This window comes from Schistocerca serialis, chromosome 1, assembly GCF_023864345.2.
Source record: "Schistocerca serialis cubense isolate TAMUIC-IGC-003099 chromosome 1, iqSchSeri2.2, whole genome shotgun sequence".
Lineage (NCBI taxonomy): Eukaryota > Metazoa > Arthropoda > Insecta > Orthoptera > Acrididae > Schistocerca > Schistocerca serialis.
In genome coordinates, this window is record NC_064638.1 from 1,143,719,137 (window position 1) to 1,143,734,317 (window position 15,181).

Genomic DNA, 15,181 nt, shown 5'->3' on the forward strand with positions numbered 1-15,181 from the left:
CTGCACAACTGACAACACGTTTGGAATGGTTTCTGGATGTGCAGTCTTTAAGAGTGGTTTCATCAGGTTTAGTAATTATGGACACAGTGCTGCAGGCCCTGACTGAACAGATTACTTCGGCAGTGACCACTTTGTTGCCTTCCATTAACAGACGGTACCGTTCCATGGGTCCAATCACCCACTTTTCCTCTGTATGACGATTCAGCTGAGGATTGGGTAGTGTACGAAAAAAGAATCGGGCACCTTTTTTTATCTATCAGTGTGACAGACTCAAATTTTTGCAAAACCCTCTTCTGCTCATTGATTCCACCTGAGGTGTATCAGTTATTATGTCAGCTTGCCCCTTTACAAAAACTGGAAACTCTTACTTTAGATCAAATGTGTAGTTTATTGTTCCTTTGTCCCTTTACCATCACAAATGAAAGCATGTCATAGCGGTACAAGTTCTTGTTCAGCAAGAAATCAGACCAATTGTACAGGGTCTGGGCAGCTGAACTGAACAGACTTAGCTGTAAATGTCAATTCATTACTGATGCCCATAATGACTTTTATGCAGACACTATGGTGCTGACAGAAGTTTTGCAAATAGCACAATCTTTTGAAGTTTCTTAGGCAGTGGGGCATTAAATTGGAACTTGGGGTGATTTGGCAGTAGTGTCACAAGATGTGCCCACTGGGACAACAGATAGCTTGCACGAGGAAGTGGCAGGAAAGATGCGGGCCCAATGCGAAGCAGACCAAGGCCAACACAAACAGCCATGATCACCACAGTGACAACAGCAGCGTTCTCTGTTTCCTTCTTGTATTTCTGTTTTGTCCAGTTGAATGTTTGGCATGCTTAAATTTTGGGCTACTTATAAATCTTGTGAGAAGAAGGACCACATCACCTCTATGTGTCATTCACCAAAGATTGCTCAGGATATGGACATGGACGTAAACTGTGCCACTCCAACAATGCTTGGGAGTACTCCCAACTTGTTTATCGAGTTAAGTGTTTTCACCAAGTGTCCCGTCTGCAGTGATGTTATTGAATTCTCAAACCTATATGAGTTTAGGCTCGCCACCGTTCACGTGGAAGCTGATCAGTTATAACAAACAGAACACTACTGCATTGTTGGGACAATTTAAGGCATCTGTCTGTTACAAGTCAGTGGTTTGTTTCATTACATGCTTGGAGGCCATTGATGTTGGTGTTGAGAACTTGTCCAGTAGTGATGCATCTAAGGCATTTGGATTTTCTGTCACCAATGCAGTTCACCTTGTGTCTGATCAGGTACTGTATTCCCAATTGGAAACCCTGTATGGGGAGTTTGTGGGCCTGTTTTCAGGAGGTGTTGGGTGTGCTACGAATTTTTCTGTTCATATTTTTCATTTGAAATCCACAGCTCGTCCTCATTTTTGTCATTCATGTCGTATTCCTGTCGCCTGGACAGACTTCAACCTCTGGAGGTGCTACAATCTGTTATGGATGATGAATGGTCATCCCCTTTGGTTATAGTTTGGAAGCCATTGGGGAAACTTTGCCTCTGCGGCGACTTCAGTATTAATTTCAACACGCAGTCAATTGTGGGTACGTACCCTCTCCAACACAAGGAGGAACTGTTGGCGAAAATATCGTGTGGCCAGTAATTTTCTAAAAGTGATTTGTCTGAAGCACATCTGCAGGTTCCTGTGCATGAAGAGTCTCTGTGAGGTATGGCTTTGAATACTCTTTTAGGTCTCTATCAATATTTGCACCTACCTTTTGATGTGGTTAGTATTCCTACTATTTTCCAATGATGTTTAGAGCAACTGACTATGCCTGTCCTGGGTTGCATTAATTATGTGGATGATGATATTGTTGTCGTGGTTCCTCCATGGCCAGTCACTTGAAAAATTGGCGCGTTTTGTTTTCAACCTTACAGTTTGCAGGTTTACAGTGTAACCTCACGAAATCTCAGTTTTTTTAAAAAAACCTTCTATCATTTGTTTGGTGTTCGAGATCTCGCATGATGGGGTTTGCCCTTAGCCAGACCACATCTCTACTATTGTGTCTATGCCTCACCCTTCTCCCATGAAGGGGCTTCAGATCTTCCTTGGGAAGATAGCCTACTACCATAAATTTCTACCAGGGGCAGCCACATTGACCTGCTTGTTGCATGTTGTGCTATGCAAGAACATATCTTTTTGCTGGAGACCAGATTGCGAATGTTTTTCAAATGTTGAAATTCAAACTGCCCTTGGCTCCTTGTTTAGCTACGTTCTCTGCAGACCAGCACCTAGTTTTGGTGACTGACGTCTCATAGTATGGCCTTGGAGTGATTCTAGTGCACCAGTACGCCGAGATCTCTGAATGACTTGTTGCTTTCATCTCAGATCTCACCCTCCGGCCCAGCAGCATTACTCTGAGGTGAGAAAAGAGACTCTTGACATAGTCTATGCTCTCCAGAATTTTTTTTGTATGAATCCAAGTTTCACCTTATTATTGACCATAAACCCATGGTTTCCTTGTTATCCTCACACTTCCTCACCTGATAAGGCAGCACACCACCTACAATGCAGGGTGCTGTTCTTGTCTCACTACTATTACAAAATCCATTTTCTACCTATGTCTAAACGTGTCATTGTGGACACTTTGTCCCACCTTCCTGTGGGTCCTGATCCTGACTTTGATCATGAGAAATTGCTTTGCTTCCACTTTGATACTGAAACACAGACCAAGTTTGAGGGTTTCCCAATTACAGGCTTGCGCATAGCAGTTGCTGCTGCTGCTGACCTGGTTCTTTATCGGGTGGTTCAGTTTTTTCAACAGGGCTGGCCAGAAAAACCACCAGGTCAGGTTACAAACCCCTGTGTGACTATTATACCTATGATATTGCCTCTGTTTTTGACAGTGTTTTCCTGTTATCCATGAGAGACCTCCCTCCCAGAGTAGTCATTTCCGCCACATTACCGAACGAGATCCACGCCACCAGGGCCAGTGGGAAGTTTTGCACACTAAACTGTTAGCTAGGAGACATGTTTTTTGGCCAGGGATTGATGGCAAAATTGTCTGTTTTGTCATGGCTTACGAGCAGTGGGCTCAACGACAGCAGCTCCCAGGGCATCTCTGTTGGTCTGGCCCACTCCATGTCAGCCATGAGAATGAATTGATAAAGGCTTTGTGGGTCTCTTCTTGAATTCTGGTTGTGGATGTATTTTCCTGATTTCTTTGCATTCTCTGGTGTGCATTGAAGTTGGCTGAGGTCACAATTCACTTTCGAGAGTTTTTTCTATTGAGGGGTTGCCTTGTACCCTGATTTCCGATAACGGGCAGCAGTTTGTTTCTCTCTCCTTTCAGTTGTTTTGTTCCCATCACGGCATTCATCATGTTAAGGGTCCACCCTCACTCAAGTGGTGAGATAGAATGACTAGTACATATATTCAAGTCCCAAATGAAAAAGTTTGTAGTAGGTTCTTCAGCAGGTGACACCATTCTCCAACTTCTGAGCACCTATCACTTCATGCCTACGGATGGACGGAACCCAACTGAGCTGCTTCACAGCTGCCAACTATGCATGCTCCTCCACCTTCTGCAGCCTCCACCACACCTGCTGTGGTGGGGTTCGTCTGGCCGCTTGCACGGGGATCACAGGTGCGGGAGCTTGGTTGCCGGCCCAAGTGGATACTGACCACTGTTATCCACCACTGGGGGCACCATCTGTGCAATGTTCACACGCTCGATGATCCTGTAGCATGCTGCTTTGATCAGTTGTGCCCCCACTTGTGCCCAGTAGCTATCAGTTCATGGGTGTAGCCCCCATTTTCGCAGCCCTCCTTGCTGCCATCCACCTTGAGCCACCATCACCTGCTGTGGAGTTGCCCTCGTCCCAATGGCTGCCTCCTGCACGTGCAGTGCCACGGGATTCTAGCTTCCCTGCACTGAGCAGCAGTCTGTCTCTGGCCTCGGGTCCATTGCTGCAGCCTGTTCTTCTGGTTAGGATACCTCGACTGATCACCTTGCCGTCGTTGCCTTTGCCATTGTCACCGGTGGGCCTGGCCCTGTCTCCTCTGCATTGGGACCTGCCTGCTGATGAAGGAACAGAGATGGTGATGGCGCCATCCTTTCCGGTGCCATTGTCAGGCACCTTGCGGGCCCAGTGCCCTCTGGCGTGCCCACGTTTCCATGCTTTCTGGTCCCATGCTCCAGTGATCGCCCGGCACACTGTCTGGTCCCACCATCAGCATAGGCTGCCCCTGCTCCGGATCTGACAGACGTGCCTCTCGTAGGGTGACTGGTGTTTCCTCTGTCATTTGGGCACCCACTTGGCACAAGGGAGAGGTATGCTGTATCCTGCTACTAGTGCATGTGAGTGAGAGTGCAAGAAGTATAGTATGCCCGCTCTTGTGATCGGCCACTAGAGGTCGCCTGTAGGAAGTGTGCACACACCGCACCATCTACCGACAACTCACATCTGTATATGTGCAGAGTGGCACTGACTGACTGTCTCAATGTTCTTCTGGTTTGTGCAGTTCACATCAGTTGTTCTGCATCTTGTTATGCGTAGAGTCACGAGAGGCTTTTTTCCATTGTTGTGCAGAGGTTTATAAATAAAGCCATATTTGTGTTACTTGGATCAGTTTTGTGTGTTACTTGGCTACTACAGTATAATCACAGCCGCTTCCCTCACCTGCTTAATAACATTACTGTTATGTGTCTGTAATGTAGTACCTAATAAGACAAGATTATTTTGTTCAGCCACATCTTTGGAATATGTCACTTAAATTTATTGTACAATTATTTTCTTCTGTGAATATTGTATTTTGTCTATAGTTCATTAGTTAATGTGTCACATATTTTATCTTGGTTAAATAATCTTACATCACATTTATACTGAAATAATCCCACTTGTAGAAATGGTGATACTCTGTAGATGCACTAGTTTAAAATCTTTGATCCAACAAAATTTCACTGCACCACATACTTATCTTTGCACCTGACGAAAAAAGTGGCAAACAGTGGGAGAGAAATGTGGCCTCAATGTCTCGCTGGCAGCACCTGGCAGGACGGTGGACAGTGGTAGACTGATGGTGCTTCCCCAGCTGATGAGACCATAGTCCGCGCCCCGAGTGCTCACCTATGCTCCTTATTATTGGCTGGACAGCCGGTTTGTATAGACAGGAAGAGTGGCCATGTTTGTGAGCATGTGCCCCAGGTTCATGTGAGTCCCCTCGCTGCGACAGTACAGAAGCATCCCAGATAATTAATACAACTGGTCACCAAAATATTATGCCAGCAGATTATTGCAAGCAGTGTGAATATGGCAGGGAGTATTTGCACTGACCAGCTGCAGTACAGTTTTGTATCTGAGCTGCAATTGGTAGACGGGATACACAGATCATGGCCTGCATCTGCATAGGAGGGGGTATGACAGATTACTTGAGCATCTCGCAGCAAGTGTAAGGAGATCCACTACCACACAAGGAAAAGTACCTGTGATTACTAGAGTCAGATCCAGGTTATGAGCCAGGTAGTCTTGAAAGTAATAAAGTAATGAAAACAGAATTGGATTGTAATGTGTCTATGAGTTTTAGAAAAATAAAATTAGTTTCATCAGAATATTAAGAGGCTGAAACACTAGGTTGGTGAGTTTCTGGTTTGTCTATAAGATACGGAAAATTTTGAAGAGATAGATATTCTGTGCCTGTCTAATCTGAACGTACCCACAGGAGTAGAGAAGGTACGAGGGTGGTTTGAAAAGTTCTCAGAATAGTCTCCTTGTAGATTAATGCACTTGGTCCAACGAAGTTCCAGTGCCTTGATTCCATCTTGAAAATGAGTTTCTTCCAGGCTTGCAAAACAGTTGTCAACTCTGGCTATAAATTTTTGGTTTGCAGTGAATCTTTGTCCACCAAGAAAAATTTTCAGTTCTGGGAAGAGATGAAAGTCTGACAGAGCCATATCAGGTGAATAAGGTGGATGTGGCAACAATTCATACCTTAGTTCATGTAATTTTGCCATGGTGATGGCACTTGTGTGGGCATGCATGGTCTTGATGGAAGGTGACTTTCTTCCTTGCTAAACCTGGCCTTTTTTCACGAATCCTTTGTTGCAATTTGTCCAGGAGGTTAGCATAGTATTCTCCAGTAATTGTTTGTCCAGTGGGGAGATAATCTACATACAGAATCTCCTTCGCATCCCAGAACACTGACGCCATGACCTTTCTTGTCGAAGGAATTGTCCATGCTTTCTTTGGTGGCGGAGAATCATCATGTTTCCTCTGCTTTGACTGTTGTTTTGTCTCTAGGCTATAGCAGTGCCCCCAAGTTTCATCTGTGGTCACAAACCAGTGCAAAAAATCTTGTTCGTTTCTCCTAAAACGGGCCAAACATTGTTCGGATATGTCCATTCTCAGTGACAAGAGTCATGGATCCCATCTTGTAGATAATTTTTTCATTTCTAATTCTTCAGTTAAAATGTGATATACCCTTTCAGATGACATCTGGCAAACATGAGCAATTTCATGCACTTTCAATCGTTGATCCTCCGTGACCATTTTGTGAACTTCTGCAATGATTTCTGAAGTAGTGACACATCTTGGCCGTCCATTCAATGGATCATCATCTAAGCTCTCCTGACCAAATTTAAAGTCATTTGTCCACTTGGCAACAGTTGAATATGGAGCAGAGTCCCCCAGTGTATTCTGGAAAGCGGCATGAATGTACTTTGCTTCCATACCTTTCTTTACAAAGTAATTAATCACTGCTCGAACCTCAATATTTTCCATCTTTGCAAATCACTACATGGGAACAACAATAGAGCCACGTCACCACCACAGCTTTCTTCCAAGAGCACTGACATGACACTTTTTTACAGGCAACAGTGAAATGAATATCATGTGAACAACTCGTTGCGCTAGCACTGACCTCTCATGGTGATTCCGAGAACTTTTCAAATCACCATCTTAAATATCAAGGAATACAGTCTACCATCATGTTCGTGTAGAGTCAACAAGTAAAAATGAGGTGTTGCTGCATTTAAAAAAGTTGGACACAAAGTAAAAAATATTTAAACAGGTAGTTTCTCTGTAGATCACAACCTAGAAGAATGTGCTTTTGAGTCCTTACTGCAGAATAATTTCACTTGTAATTGTGACTGTTTACAGATCCCCACTAGGAGACACTCAGCAACTTGTGAGAAATCTAGATAACTGCTCTTACAGTTACAAGTATTCTTCAGTAACAAGTAACAAGCACATGCTTCTAGATTCTGATATATACAGTCATTTCTAAAGAAGGTGAGACTACTTGCATGATAGGCACAAAACAAATTGTAGGGCTGTAAATCAAGTGATGCCAAATGAAATGCTTTTGCCTGTCAAGAGGACAATGCGTGAAGTCTTCAGTGATCATTATAGCAGAATATTACTGAAAGATCACTCACAAAACATGAAGAAATTCTGATCACATGTAGAGGCTGTTAGGGGTGCCAAAATTAGTGTCTGGACATTCATGGGTGTGACAGGATCTGAAACCAGCAGTGCTGACCTGTGTTACTGAATGTTCCTTTGCAAACAAAAATCCAAGAGTATTGCCCAGTTTAATTCTCACACTGCTAAACGCATGAGTAATATCGCTACTAATGGCAATGGTGCTGGGAAACAGCACCTATTGGAATCCCTGTCACATTCTGTACAAAATTTGCAGCTGAGTTAGCCCCTCTTTTAACCATAATCTGGCATAGACTCCCCACTCAAACAACAAACTACATACCCAGTAGCTGAAAGCAAGGACAGGTCTCACCTGTCCACAAAGAGGCATAACAGATATGATCCTGTTGTAGAATCATAGCTCAAACATAATGAGGAACCTCAAACAAAATTACCTCTTCTATGCCAACCAGCATGAGTCCCAGAAATATCGCCATGTGATACTCAACCTGCAGTTTCCTCACTTGAATATTCTGGAATCCACAGGTCGAAGCAGTCATGTAAATCCAGTATTTCGTGATTTCCTAAAAGCATTTGTCTTGGTAACACACCTACACTTATTTTTGAAAGTACATTCATATGGGTTATTGAGCAAAATTTGTCACTGAATTGAGGATTTCTCAGTAGGGAGGACACACAGCATGTTATCTTGGATGGAGAGTCATTGTCAGATGTAGAAGTAACTTCAAGTGTGTACCTGGAAGTATGTTGGGATCCTTGTTGTTCAAGTTGTGTATTTATGATCTTGTAGATAACATTAAAAGTAATGCCAGACTTTTTGCTGGTGATGCAGTTATCTGTAATGAAGTACTAGTTGAAAAAAGCTGCACAAATATTCAATCAGATCTTGATAAGATTTCAAAGTGGTGCAAGTATTGGTAACTTGCTTTAAATATCAGATATGTAAAATTGAGCACTTCACAAAACAAAACAAAATAGTACATTATGACTATAATATCTATGAGTTAGTTGAAATTTGTCCACTCTCAAAAATACTTAGGTGTAATAATTCATAGGCATATGAAATGCAATGAACACAGGGGCTAGGTCATAGATAAAGCAGATGACAGATGTAGGTTGATTGGTAGAAAACTATGGAAATGCTATCAGCCTACGAAGGAGAATGTTTACAAAACACTTGTGCAACCCATCGTGGAATATTATTCAATGATGTGGGACCCCTATCAAATAGGACTAAGAGGAGATACTGATGTAAAAGTTTTGCATGAATGGTCACAGTTTCGTTGGACTTGTGGAAAAATGTCACAGAGATGCTAAAGAAACTGAACTGGCCAACATTTGAAGGTAGGCAGTAACTATCCTGACAAAACCTACTAACAAAGTGTGAAATGATGAATCTAGGAATAGGTATCACTCCTGAAGGTATCGTAAAGACACGATTAGATTAATTATAGTTTCAACAGATTTGTTTAATCTATAAAAAAAAACAAAGATGATGTGACTTACCAAATGAAAGTGCTGGCAGGTCGACAGACACACAAACAAACATACACACAAAATTCAAGCTTTCGCAACAAACTGTTGCCTCATCAGGAAAGAGGGAAGGAGAGGGAAAGGGAAAGACGAAAGGATGTGGGTTTTAAGGGAGAGGGTAAGGAGTCATTCCAATCCCGGGAGCGGAAAGACTTACCTTAGGGGGCAAAAAGGACGGGTATACACTCGCACACACACATATCCATCCACACATATACAGACACGAGCAGACATATATGTGTGGATGGATATGTGTGTGTGCGAGTGTATACCCGTCCTTTTTTCCCCCTAAGGTAAGTCTTTCAGCTCCCGGGATTGGAATGACTCCTTACCCTCTCCCTTAAAACCCACATCCTTTCGTCTTTCCCTCTCCTTCCCTCTTTCCTGATGAGGCAACAGTTTGTTGCGAAAGTTTGAATTTTGTGTGTATGTTTGTGTTTGTTTGTGTGTCTGTCGACCTGCCAGCACTTTCATTTGGTAAGTCACATCATCTTTGTTTTTAGATATTTTTTTCCTACATGGAATGTTTCCCTCTATTTTAAAAAAAACAAAGATGATGTGACTTACCATACGAAAGTGCTGACAGGTTGATAGAAACACAAACAGACACATACATACACACAAAATTCAAGCTTTCGCAACAAACTGTTGCCTCATCAGGAAAGAGGGAATGAGAGGGAAAGACGAAAGGAAGTGGGTTTTAAGGGAGAGGGTAAGGAGTCATTCCAATCCTGGGAGTGGAAAGACTTACCTTAGGGGGGAAAAAGGATGGGTATACACTCGCACACACACACATATCCATCCACACATATACAGACACAAGCAGACATATTTAAAGACAAAGAGTTTGGGCAGAGATGTCAGTCGAGGCGGAAGTGCAGAGACAAAGATGATGTTGAATGACGGGGTGAGGTATGAGTGGCGGCAACTTGAAATTAGCGGAGATTGAGGCCTGGTGGGTAACGGGAAGAGAGGATATATTGAAGAGCAAGTTCCCATCTCCGGAGTTCGGATAGGTTGGTGTTGGTGGGAAGTATCCAGATAATCCGGACGGTGTAACACTGTGCCAAGATGTGCTGGCCATGCACCAAGGCATGTTTAGCCACAGGGTGATCCTCATTACCAACAAACACTGTCTGCCTGTGTCCATTCATGCGAATGGACAGTTTGTTGCTGGTCATTCCCACATAGAATGCATCACAGTGTAGGCAGGTCAGTTGGTAAATCACGTGGGTGCTTTCACACGTGGCTCTGCCTTTGATCGTGTACACCTTCCGGGTTACAGGACTGGAGTAGGTGGTGGTGAGAGGGTGCATGGGACAGGTTTTACACCGGGGGCGGTTACAAGGATAGGAGCCAGAGGGTAGGGAAGGTGGTTTGGGCATTTCATAGGGATGAACTAACAGGTTATGAAGGTTAGGTGGACGACGGAAAGACACTCTTGGTGGAGTGGGGAGGATTTCATGAAGGATGGATCTCATTTCAGGGCAGGATTTGAGGAAGTCGTATCCCTGCTGGAGAGCCACATTCAGAGTCTGGTCCAGTCCTGGAAAGTATCCTGTCACAAGTGGGGCACTTTTTTGGTTCTTCTGTGGGGGATTCTGGGTTTGAGGCGATGAGGAAATGGCTCTGGTTATTTGCTTCTGTACCAGGTCGGGAGGGTAGTTGCGGGATGCGAAAGCTGTTGTCAGGTTGTTGGTGTAATGGTTCAGGGATTCCGGACTGGAGCAGATTCGTTTGCCACAAAGACCTAGGCTGTAGGGAAGGGACCGTTTGATGTGGAATGGGTGACAGCTGTCATAATGGAGGTACTGTTGCTTGTTGGTGGGTTTGATGTGGACGGACGTGTGAAGCTGGCTATTCGACAGGTGGAGGTCAACGTCAAGGAAAGTGGCATGGATTTGGAGTAGGACTAGGTGAATCTGATGGAACCAAAGGAGTTGAGGTTGGAGAGGAAATTCTGGAGTTCTTCTTCACTGTGAGTCCAGATCATGAAGATGTCATCAATAAATCTGTGCCAAACTTTGGGTTGGCAGGCCTGGGTAACGAAGAAGGGTTCCTCTAAGCGATCCATGAATAGGTTGGCGTACGAGGGGGCCATCCTGGTACCCATGGCTGTTCCCTTTAATTGTTGGTATGTTTGGCCTTCAAAAGTGAAGAAGTTGTGGGTCAGGATGAAGCTGGCTAAGGTGATGAGGAAAGAGTTTTTAGGTAGGGTGGCAGGTGATCGGCGTGAAAGGAAATGCTCCATCGCAGCGAGGCCCTGGACGTGCAGAATATTTGTGTATAAGGAAGTGGCATCAATGGTTACAAGGATGGTTTCTGGGGGTAACAGATTGGGTAAGGATTCCAGGCGTTCGAGAAAGTGGTTGGTGTCTTTGATGAAGGATGGGAGACTGCATGTAATGGGTTGAAGGTGTTGATCTACGTCGGCAGAGATATGTTCTGTGGGGGCTTGGTAACCAGCTACAATGGGGCGGCCGGGATGATTGGGTTTGTGGATTTTAGGAAGAAGGTAGAAGGTAGGGGTGCGGGGTGTCGGTGGGATCAATAAATGTGTGCCAAACTTTGGGTTGGCAGGTCTGGTGTCTGTATATGTGTGGATGGATATGTGTGTGTGTGTGTGCGAGTGTATACCCGTCCTTTTTTCCCCCTACGGTAAGTCTTTCCACTCCCGGGATTGGAATGACTCCTTACCCTCTCCCTTAAAACCCACTTCCTTTCGTCTTTCCCTCTCCTTCCCTCTTTCCTGACGAAGCAACCGTTTGTTGCGAAAGCTAGAATTTTGTGTGTATGTTTGTGTTTGTTTGTGTGTCTATCGACCTGCCAGCCCTTACGTTCGGTAAGTCACATAATCTTTGTTTTTAGATATATTTTTCCCACGTGGAATATATAACAAAGATGCTTTGACACAAATTTCAAGCTTTCGCAACCCAAGGTTGCATTCTTCAGGAAAGAGGGAAGGAGAGGGAAAGACGAAAGGATGTGGGTTTTAAGGGGGAGGGTAAGGAGTCATTCCAATCTCTGGATCCGAAAGACTTACCTTAAGGGGAAAAAAGGACAGGTATACACTGGTGCGCACACGCACACACACACACACACACACACACACACACACACACACACACACACACATATCCATCCGCACATATACTGACACAGGCAGACATATGTAAAGGCAAAGAGGCTGGGCAGAGATGTCAGTCGAAGCGGAAGTACAGAGGCAAAGATGTTGTTGAATGACAAGTGATGTACGAGGGGCGGCAACTTGAAATTAGCGGAGGTTGAGGCCTGGTGTGTAATGGGAAGAGAGAATATATTGAAGGGCAAGTTCCCATCTTCGGAGTTCTGACAGGTTGTTATCGGTGGGAGGTATCCAGATAACCCGGATGGTGTAACACTCTGCCAAGATGTGCTGACCATGCACCAAGGAATGTTTAGCCACAGGGTGATCCTCATTCCCAACAAACACTGTCTGCCTGTGTCCGTTCATGCGAATGGACAGTTTGTTGCTGGTCATTCCCACATACAAGGCTTCACAGTGTAGACAGGTTAGTTGGTAAATCAGGTGGGTGCTTTCACACATGGCTCTGCCTTTGATCGTGTACACCTTCCGGGTTACAGGACTGGAGTAGGTGGTGGTGGGAGGGTGCATGGGACACGTTTTCACCGGGGGGCAGTAACCCTTCTTTCCATCAGTCCCTATACCAGTTCCAAACCGAACAATCCATAGCCCTCACCCACCTAATCCTTCACCTACACATCAACTCAGCCAATGAACACACCCGTCAACTCTTACCCCTAATCATAGTCCTCAATCTTTCCTCTCCCACATCTACACTGGCTGTTCAGAGCATCCTCCTAGAGGCCAACCACAAATTAGAACAGCATGCCACCCTCCACCTCATAAACCTATCCAATCTCCTGGTTTCCCACCTCCGGAAAGGCAACTCACTCACCCTCCACAACCTTTCAACAAACCTCATCCTCCTCTCATTGCACACAGACCCAGTCTCTCCCACCTACTCAATCTCCCACTTTCAGCTCCACTCCCCCCAAAACCTCAAAATTCTAGTCAACACATTCTGGAACCACAACACCCCAATTCAGTAGTTAACCTTTACTCCAAACCTCTCTCCCAATCCGAAACCTCTGTCCTATCTAAAGGCCTCACCTTCAGCCCTACTCCCAGATTCAACCAAACAGCCCTCGTCAAAGATTTACTGTCCTACACTCGTAGTCTCTGTTGGAAATATCACTTTGCCATGAGGAAAAATAATCATAATCCTACACCTAATGATCCAACTCCTCAAGACACTATCCAAATTGAACCCTGACTGGAACAGTTCCGTCCTCCATCACAGCGGGACTCACCTCCTCTTCCTCAAAATCACCCTCTCCAAACCTTCCAGGAATTTCTCACTTCCAGCCTTGCCTCTCAATTCTTCTTGAAAAACCTTAATCCTACTCCCAACATCACCACTGCTGAAGCCCAGGCTATCCGTGATCTGAAAGCTGACCGATCCATTGTCATTCTTCTGGCGGACAAGGGTTCCACGACCGTGGTACTTGATCGTTGGTAGTATGTGGCTGAGGGACTGCGTCAGCTTTCAGACAACACCACATACAAAGTTTGCCAGGGTAATCCCATTCCTGATGTTCAGGTGGAGCTTCAAGGGATCCTCAGAACCTTAGGCCCCCTAAAAAAACCTTTCACCTGACACCATCAACCTCCTGATCCCACCAACACCCCACACCCCTACCTTCTACCTACTTTCTAAAATTCACAAACCCAAACATCCTGGCTGCCCCAATGTAGCTGGTTACGAAGCCCCCACAGAACGTATCTCTGCCTACGTAGATCAACACTTTCAACCCATTACATGCAGTCTCCCATCCTTCATCAAAGACACCAACCACTTTCTCAAACTCCTGGAATCCTTACCCAATCTGTTACCCTCGGACACCATCCTTGTAACAGTTGATGCCACTTTCATATACACAAATATCCTGCATGTCCAGGACCTTGCTTCGATGGAGCACTTCCATTCACGTCAATCAACTGCAACCCTACCTAAAACCTCTTTCCTCATTACCTCCATCCTAACTCACAACTTCTTCACTTTTGAAGGCCAGACATACCAACAATTAAAGGGAACAGCCATGGGTACCAGGATGGCACCCTTGTACGCCAACCTATTTATGGGTCACTTAGAGGAAACCTTCTTGGTTACCCAGGCCTGCCAACCCGAAGTTTGGTACAGATTTATTGGTGACATCTTCATGATCTGGACTCACAGTGAAGAACAACTCCAGAATTTCCTCTCCAACCTCAACTCCTTTGGTTCCATCAGATTCACCTGGTCCTACTCCAAATTCCATGCCACTTTCCTCGACGTTGACCTCCACCTGTCCAATGGCCAGCTTCACACATCCGTCCACATGAAACCCACCAACAAGCAACAGTACCTCCATTATGAAAGCTGCCACCCATTCCGTATCAAACGGTCCCTTCCCTGCAGCTTAGGTTTTCGTGGCAAACAAATCTGCTCCAGTCCGGAATCCCTGAACCATTACACCAATAACCTGAAAACAGCTTTCGCATCCTGCAACTACCCTCCCGACCTGGTACAGAAGCAAATAACCAGAGCCATTTCCTCATCCCCTCAAACCCAGAACCTCCTACAGAAGAACCCCAAAAGTGCCCCACTTGTGACAGGAAACTTTCCGGGACTGGATCAGACTCTGAATGTGGCTCTCCAGCAGGGATACGACTTCCTCAAATCCTGCCCTGAAATGAGATCCATCCTTCATGAAATCCTCCCCACTCCACCAAGAGTGTCTTTCCGCCGTCCACCTAATCTTCGTAATCTCTTGGTTCATCCCTATGAAATCCCTAAACCACCTTCCCTACACTCCAGCTACTACCCCTGTAACTGCCCCCAGTGTAAAACCTGTCCCATGCACCCTCCCACCACCACCTACTCCAGTCCTGTAACCCAGAAGGTGTGCACGATCATAGGCAGAGCCATGTGTGAAAGCACCCACCTGATTTACCAGCTGACCTGCCTACACTGTGAAGCCTTCTATGTGGGAATGACCAGCAACAAACTGTCCATTTGCATGAACGGACACAGGCAGACAGTGTTTGTTGGTAATGAGGATCACCCTGTGACTAAACATGCCTTGGTGCACGGCCAGCACATCTTGGCACAGTGTTACACCGTCTGGGTTATCTG

At 45.1% G+C, this 15,181-nt stretch overlaps 1 protein-coding gene across 1 annotated transcript in view; it reads left to right on the forward strand.

Moving 5' to 3' along the window:
- The window catches only part of LOC126456020 (dynein regulatory complex subunit 3-like), a 172,198-nt gene that overhangs the window by 42,228 nt on the left and 114,789 nt on the right, over positions 1 to 15,181 (forward strand). The window lies entirely within an intron of this gene.